The 8882-nt window shown below is 35.4% G+C and overlaps 1 long non-coding RNA gene across 1 annotated transcript; it reads left to right on the plus strand.

Moving 5' to 3' along the window:
• Nucleotides 1–4195: 4195 nt before the first annotated feature.
• Nucleotides 4196–8882, plus strand: LOC140747354 (uncharacterized). The gene is made up of 2 exons (XR_012102866.1): nucleotides 4196–4697; nucleotides 8091–8882. It is a non-coding gene; the product is annotated as an uncharacterized LOC140747354 (long non-coding RNA).

Consider the following 8882-nt stretch of genomic DNA (forward strand, 5'->3'; position numbering starts at 1 on the left):
GGCATATGAATTCATTAAAACAGTTTCCCAAAAAGTGTCAAGTAGAAAATTTCAGAATGATGCAAAAAATTGTCACAATGTGAATCTTTGAATAACGCTCCTTTGCAGTTGATGTTAAAGATACAACTTACGTGGGAGGATTCAAATATTCACAGTTGTCACAATGGTGTCTCTCTGAAGTGCAAAAACAACTTTTCAAATTAGAAACGATCATTGACAGTTATCTGTCACTCAGTCGCCATTTTAATTTGAAGCTTCTGGGGCAACTCGTTACGTAGCGCTAGTATCTGCACAAAAAGTCATTTTGTATGGAAGTGTACCCTGATAGATAGGTTTTTGTATTATCTAGAAGACAGACGACCTTTTTTCGTTGACAATATTTTTTTCCTTCGTCTTCGTGAGCATTTCATCATTTTTTAAATATAAAAGTAGCAATTGAGTCCACCTGATGGTAAGTGGCCACTCCGTATATGGACATCTATAATCAACTTAAATAAGATAAAAAGTCCCAGCTGAGGTCGACTACAAATGCCTTGCTAATCTTGCTATGTCTGAGGGCTAAGTTGGAACTCCTCAGATTAATATACTCCTATATAGGTTACTATACTCATTGCTCCTTAGACAAGTATACACAGTCACACCCTTCAAACCGGAAGACGTCGACGCACTGCTGTTATAGGTAGGAAGATGTGTTGCAGTGGTGCCCCTGGAGTCGAGCCACAAATAGTTCTACCACCTTCAAAGAACTAACTTCCAGCAGCAGCAGCAGTAGTAGAACATATGCCATTTGTATATGTGCTGTATGTTTGTATTTAATCCTTAACACTTGTCATGTACATGAGCGTACGACTCATAATTATGGTGACTAATTCGATGGTCTGTTCATCATCATTTTCATCATCAACCAATCACTGTCCCCCTGTTGGGTATTGGTCTCCTGACAAGACCAGGCATCTCCGGGATCTCCGATGGAACACAACCGGAGTCCTCCGAGCGCGATGCTCCAATCGGGCTCTTCCCTGGGGGAGCAGTTTACGCTCCTCCCACACACCTAGTGTTTACAACGGTATGCGGCCACACACACCGTCGTCCTTCCCGGGGTTACTTGTTGGACGGTTTGAGCTCCCACTCTTGCCGCCCGCAACCCCAGAAGCCCCCTTTTAGTCGCCTCTTACGACAGGCAGGGGATACCGTAGCCCTATTCTACAGACAACTCCTGAGACTACAGGGACAAGGCAGACTTTACCTACATATAATTGAAAACCTTTTTTCGGTCTCAATGTTTAAGTAAAATTAAGTTAGGTTAGATACAGAGATATCGTCGGATTTATTTTGCGTTCATGGCATCTATGCTACATATATACAATATATTTTTTTAATTATTGGTTAATAAATCTTCTCGTGGTTACTACCTATCAATGGGAAGAAATCGTAGACTCCAAAAGAATCCCTATAATATTTTTTGGATAAGTATACCTAATACTATTTATATTTCTATATGCATATTTATTTCATTTGTTTCTTGTGTACCATATACTAACATGAGTACAAGTAATAATAAAAAAATATAATCGATATTCAACAAACAGAATGTACCTCAAGATACCAGCCTAACTCGTGGTACCGGACACATCCTGTCACTCGTTCACCTTGAATTTTGACTTTTACCATTTTGTCTACTAAATTTATGTGTCGAACTTATAAAATATGCAAAATATTAGTATTTAGCTTTGTAGATACCTACTTGGTTAATAATTATGTAAAAAATAATGAAATATTTTTGTGTTCCCACTTTAAATTCGTCAGGGTTGGAGGGTGGCACACGCACGCAATGCATTGTGGGATTCGTGGGCTGATGTTATTGTAGATAAACTAAACATTAAATTTAAATCAGCATCCGAATTTGGTTGTTTAGAGGAGCATTGATCAAACACCTAGCTAGCTTGACTGCAAGCCCTCGTGTTCTCCATTGCTTAGGCTACTGCACAACTGTGGTAGGCCTGGAGATACTCCGGCACGCTGCTCTCATGCGGATCAAAGCTAGCAGATTATTATTTTTCCTATAGTTATATAATAATATTCTAAGTGTTCGTTATATTTATATCTACGCTAAAATGTCATGATGAACTTTCGATCTCAACGAAAATCTGAGGTCCGAACCAGTTTGGTAACTTGTCAAACAACATGCAAATTACCTCACACCGTCGATATTTAATAGGTAGATATCGACTTTTGTATATTCTTACATATCTACAATTTAAGTATTTAACACGACACAGAATCGTACACAGTAATAACATAAAATTACAAAGTAAATGTACTTAGTTGAGGTAGAGATACTGAATTACATAATAATTGAATCATTCATAAATGTCATTCATGTCATAAATGTTCATTTGAATATTTGAATGTACTCCATACAGGTTTCTATCATATAAGCTGTCCGTAAATCAAAGCCTAATTATGGAAAAAATAAATTTCAGTTGTTGAGCCCTGCAATATTATTTACATAATTCAGTTTAAATTAAAAATAATGTTTAAAGAATTTTAGAAAGATTTATGCTTACTTTAGGCTTGCGGAATATAGTGGATAATAAAAATTTCTTATTTTGGAACTTTAGGCTAAGCACGCTTTCGGATTAATATAAATTCACTTAAATTTTGAAAATAAAAAATGTAAATACTTCGTCAGTTTTGCTTCTTTGTTTGTGTAATGGATTAATAGAGCTGCGCAAGTTTATGGCAAAGCTTTTATTAAGAGTGTCCGTTAAAACCAGCGTGCAAACTCGCTAATTTCGAACTTAACTTAAAAACTAACCTAACATTTTAGTAAAACGCCCTAAAATATGCGTAGGTAAGTCACATAACGAGTAGAGTGTGAAAGATAAGTATAGATAGATAGGAAACATATGTTTGTTATTTTCATGCAGAAGGTCAAATACTAGTTTCGCAACATTTCCCTTTTTATTTTGAACAAAGACATAGTGCAGCAGGCGTGTCCCCTTCACCAACGCGGGTAGACTCGCCTTGCGCAGGCGCACGCCAGCAGGAAGCATTCCCAAGGCGATCGCGCTACCACAGCTAGACTACTTGCATTCCCATATAAAACAATTTTGTAGTGAAATGTCGTCAAGGGCAATTAAGTATAACGAGATTAAATTCTTATACCTTTAATATATTTTAATGTAAATAAATTTTCATAAAAACACGGCAGGTATTTGAAAAAAGTCGTTTAAATAAAATATATTACTTATTTAATATTTAAGTAACCTGAGTAATATACGAGTAGTAGATCCGAGGTATTAAGCGAAATGTTTTCCAAAGTTTATTACATACAGTCGTATTACGAATGTAAAGATTTAATCTCATGATTTCTTTAAATTTTCTCATGACGCTTTAAATCATCCCGAATTACGATTATAGAGTGTCAGAGGTAGTAGGTATTTTATTATAGACTTATAAGTCGTTAATTTGACATCACCTTGCAAAACTCTTGTCGAATTACTGCAGTATCCTTACTAATATTATAAATCCGAAAGTAACTCTGTCTGTCTGTCTGTCTGTCTGGTTGTCTCTTCTTCACGCCTAAACCACTGAACCGATTTTAATGAAATTTTGTACAAAGATAGTCTGAGACCCGAGAAAGGACATAGGATAGTTTTTATCCCGGAATTCCTTTGGGAATTAGGGATGGCGATCTAAGATCGATTAATCGGAGAATCGATATTTTGGATCTGAAAAATCGATTATTTTAATCGATATTAGTAAGGGTTGAATCGTAAACTATGCATTTGATCAAGTGTTGATCTTTAGTAATGTTGTTGTCCATGAGCCCACGAAGGTTTCAGAGTTAGTCCGACCAATTTGGCGCTACTGTCATTCAAATGAAGGTACGAATTTTCAGTTTTACGTATGTTAGTATGTCATATTATCTTCTTTTAAATGTGGGCGAAGCCGCGAGCAAAAACTAGTACAGTATATTATGCAGTCTACTGCATAGATAGATACATTTATATTAGGCTGAACTAAATAGCCATTTTGATTGAATACAAAAATTCGAAAGCCTGAATATCTGTATTCATTGTTTCTTTCTTTTAAAATCATTTATTTCAAACACACCTGAACTGCTTATTATGCCGAGCGCATCCTTCAGTACAAAGATTTTGCCGTTCGGCGTAGTCGACGGCGAGGGGTTCTAAGCTTCGATCACTTATGTTCCTATTAGTGATCGAAGGTTCTAAGGCTAAAATAATTCATTTTAAATTTTCGTGCAAGAAGTTGCTGGTAAAACTGAAGAACTTCCGAAAAATATCTGGAATACATAAAGAAAATAAGAATAATATTAAGTAAGTACGAGCAAATTATATTTATGAATTTATGAATGTATGGATTAATAGGATATAATTATATACATAAAATGTTTATAGATTTAAGAAAAAAAAACATGACACCTACTGCTTAGTAGGTAGTTGTTGAAAAAAAGAGACTGGCGATGCGATTGTAGCAGTGTTGGATAAAAATATGATTTTAAATTTAAAAAAAAACAAAGCACAAGCATGAATGTCAATTTTAATTAAAAAAATATATATCTAGAGATCTTTGTCAAAGGTGGTGCCGGGTTTTTTGTCCATAAGTATCACTTCACCAACAACCTGAACAACATGAAGGAAGTCAAGTGTGTCGGGAACGCAGTAACGGTAACATACTTTACACTCAGAATATCTAAACGATACTCATTGAATGTCACACAGGTATATTCGCCGACGTTAAAATACTCAGACGGTGAGTCCTATGTGGTAATATATGAGGATATTAGAAGATACATACGTATTGGTAACTCTAAAACGGAATTTAAGTACCTACAATTGTAAATAGTCTCAAAATTAGCATTACAATGCGGCTTTAATTTAGGAAATATACTTAAACGAAATAGAACGTTCAATTTAGAGATTATGAACATAAAATTCATGATTAAATATCTAAATAGTAGCTCAAATAATAATCTCAGTATCGTATATTTAAATCGATTATCTTCCTATTTAATATTCAAATAAATCAGTTCTCAGTAATCCACATAATATAATTGATTACAAATTATCTGGAAGTGTTTTTACTCAGATTGCGGATTTCGAGTATTTTTTGTTCTTATCAAAATAAGACAGAAATACCTCTTGTCAGGGTAGATAACATCTGCTAACTTCATTTTATAATATATTGGTTCCTGTTTGTGTTAGATTCAAGTAAATATGATAAATTTAATTATATTATGCAACGACATCAACTCTCTCAGTTTTTAAGGTCCTTAATACCCGTAATGAATGAGGACATTATCTGAACCCAGACTGACCCATACATGCCTCGAATACTCATTTAACATTATGATTGAAACTTTAACGCAGGGCCGGTATTGTATCGTAATATTTAAATTTGGAAAATCCAAAAGTGCACGACTCATAATGCTCATTTAATTATGAAATATAAAAAAAAAAACTTAATTCGTTCAAAATTAATTGCCGAAACAGCTGTAGTAGGAAGAAGGCACAAGCGCCCCTGGTGGAATAAATGTACATAATATCTATAGATATACAGTCTTGTAGTTTTCGTTTTTGCACGACTCATGATGCGAAGCATCAGAGAGTGCTTTACGATCGAAAAAAATTTTTCGCTTCATTTATTAATTGCAATTAAACGACACTGAATTAATTAATCATTCGCATTCAGTGACCTACAATCGTCGATTAGAATTTAAAAAAAAAAAAATAACTCAAATGATGGTTTTTTTCACAAGTTACAGTGTTTTCAGGTTTCATACATGACGGACAGGAACATTTTTTTTACCTATTTTGGTGTTTTTTTCCAATTCTATTGCAGTAAATCAATTTTTAAAAAGTATGGAATTAATCTCCATTAAATTATCTCGACAATAGTATGCAAAATATCTTGATTCCGTGAACTATCAAGGCTATAATAATAGCCGCCAAAATGAAGCGAAAAAAATTTTTCGATCGTAAAGCACTCTCTGATGCTTCGCATCATGAGTCGTGCAATAAATTAGCGAGTAAGCCTTATTAACAGGATAAAATAAGATAAGAATAAGTCCCTTATCTATTTTAAAAATATTATCCCAGCAACATCACAAGAAGCAGGAATTTTAACAAATTTTAAAAATATTTAAGAGAGTCAAAGTGATTATAACATTTTAACCTTTTAAAAAGAGGTAGGTAAGAATAGTTTCTAAGGATTACCTACTACCAAATATTTGCAGAGGCAAACATCAGATAAAGTTGACTCAAATGGTTTGAAAGGTCACATATAAAATATAGCTAAAGGTTAAAAAGACAAAGAGACCTACCAGACGTGGATACGAAACAATCACCCTGACGCAAGGAATATGCAATTCGACATTTGCCAGTGGTTTTGCAACTCACGCTAGGTACCTAACTATCTAACAAACAACGTACACCCTGCAAGAAGCACTTTCAAATTAATTTTTGCGGCCAAACACGTATCTTAATCTAATAACTTCCAATTACACGTAAAGTTGGCGGCTTGCATCGCCGATCACACTTGGAATGCGGTAGAAAAACTTAATTGAGTAGTCGGCTTATTTCCTAAGCTATTCAATTTAGTAGTCGTGTACCTATTTCATAATATTTATGTTGTGGTGATTGAAATCTTACAGACAATAATAAGGTTTTTAATGTCTCGAGATAGGTTCCTTTGAATCTCTAATGCAAGTTTTATTTAGTGTCGTTGATGAGTTTCAGGTTTATTATTATTAATTAGACAGACGTCAGAACAGTTTCTGATTCTTAAATCTAATGGTTTAGGCGAGCATTACCTTTTTAGTATCAGAATTGAGGAGTCAAGTTCAAAACCAATATTGTATTATATTGACACACATAGGTAGGTATTCACTCTCAGTATCGTCTCGCATTTTCATGAGACTCATAAGCCTTGCACTAATTAGTAAATCTGTTACCCTCTTGGCAGGTATCAGTAGATTATAGCAGTTTCATTGCAGGAGGCGTCATTCCTGAATAAGTATTTGTTTAGTATTCTCATAAGCATTCGTAGGTCATTGTAGTTCAAGTTTAAGAATAATTTATTTCTGTATCTTTATGAGAATCATGCTACAAGTAACTCTGCAGGCCGGGTTTGCGAAACTTGCTTTTTGAAAATATCCGCTACTTGCTTTTTTCCCATTTCTGTTATTCCTTCAGCTGGGTATACCGTTTTTCAATTTCACACTCTCATTTGCTTATATGTCCTGCCGCGTAGCCTACGATGGCTATATATAGCGGACTTACTCCAAGTCATGTCATGCACATCGATAAATCTGGTAATTTATGTAATCATCACAGTTCAATTTTACGTAGATATAGTTATCGCCAAACTGCTAGTCCGTTCTGAAGTTGTTGCGAGCAGGTGTAGTCATACAATTTGCTATGGCGACGCGATTCATTTCTATATTCAGAGCGGACTAGCAGTTTTACGCGGACTATAGGTACTATACAAAAGCCTGCATGTCAATGTAGCGCACGACTCGCGTTGCAGTCATTCGGGCCTATTTTTTCTTCTTGTGTTTCTGTGCTTATGAAGTTGGTGGTGGGTCGGCCAGTGACCGCATGTGACCCGCGGCTCACGGCTTGCTCGCCCCCGCGCAGCCAGCCACGGCCGCTGGCCTTTGCAGACACCAATGCCGACGGGCGGGCATTTTTCGTACTGTTAATGTAAGTTGCGTGTTACGTAGAGCCGAGAATGCATTATTATCTTCATTTTGTGAGGCGCCATTATTTTTAATTAACGCGGGATTTCTCGATGTGCCTAAGGATGATTGTTATTTTTGCTCGACTACGGAGAAATAAAAAGATAGAGAAGTAGATAGATAATTCGAATACTAGCTTTTTTTGTTAAACATGAATATATAGGGAATATAAATGTGTCTACAAAAATTGTAGACACTATTATCTAATATGTGACGTCACAAAATAAAGGGACACCAAATGTATCTTTTTGAGAAAAAAATAGGGTTGGTTTTGTAGGACGGTATTAAGGTGCTTGTGAATGACCTTATGATTTTTTTTCAGATTTGTTAGGCTTGTACCTACGGCGCGGCGGGCGCTACGCCTACAGCTGGCTGGCGTTGTTGTAGCGCGAAATTGTGTACACAGCGCACACACCTCTCTCTGTTTCACAACACGACCCACTTGCCTGTTAATACACAAATAGTGAACGTAGAAAGGTCGAGGAATATGTCGCAAAACGTATACATACCTTTAAATAACACAAAGTTCACAATTTACGAACATCTTTTCCTAGACCGCTTAAAAGAAAATCTAGCGTCTCGCTCCACTTGCATACTATGTTAGGTTTCCAAGATAAGCCCTTATGATCCTTAATAAACGCTACAGGTTTATACCTATATGCATTCACATTTATTGAAATTATGGTATGATGAACTTTGAAAATGTCAAATATTTTGAAATCACAGACAAGCATTTCAATTTTCAACTGTATGCATTAGGTATATGGTATTGTACATAATAGATACTTACTATCCGGCTTTGATGAACTTTTGGTGTTTGCTACGTTTTATGAGGTATCTTCCTTTGAGATGGATTGCCAACTACTTGTTTTACGTAGGTACTTATAGAATATAGGTACATGGGTATACGGTCAACATATTATCGCAACTTTGACATGGAGCAATACAAATAAGTTTCAGTAATAAAGATTATTATGAAATAGTGGTGCCACTTTCAAATTTTATCAATGACGTTTGGTTACGAGTTACGACACCTCGTTAACATTGCGGTCTATGCTAATTGTTCAAAATAAAGGCCCCTAATAGGGCTACATAAATAAAATGACACCAATAA

The sequence above is a fragment of the Epargyreus clarus genome, unplaced genomic scaffold, assembly GCF_041222505.1.
Source record: "Epargyreus clarus isolate Ecla_fem2 unplaced genomic scaffold, WU_Ecla_fem_2.2 ptg000014l, whole genome shotgun sequence".
NCBI lineage: Eukaryota > Metazoa > Arthropoda > Insecta > Lepidoptera > Hesperiidae > Epargyreus > Epargyreus clarus.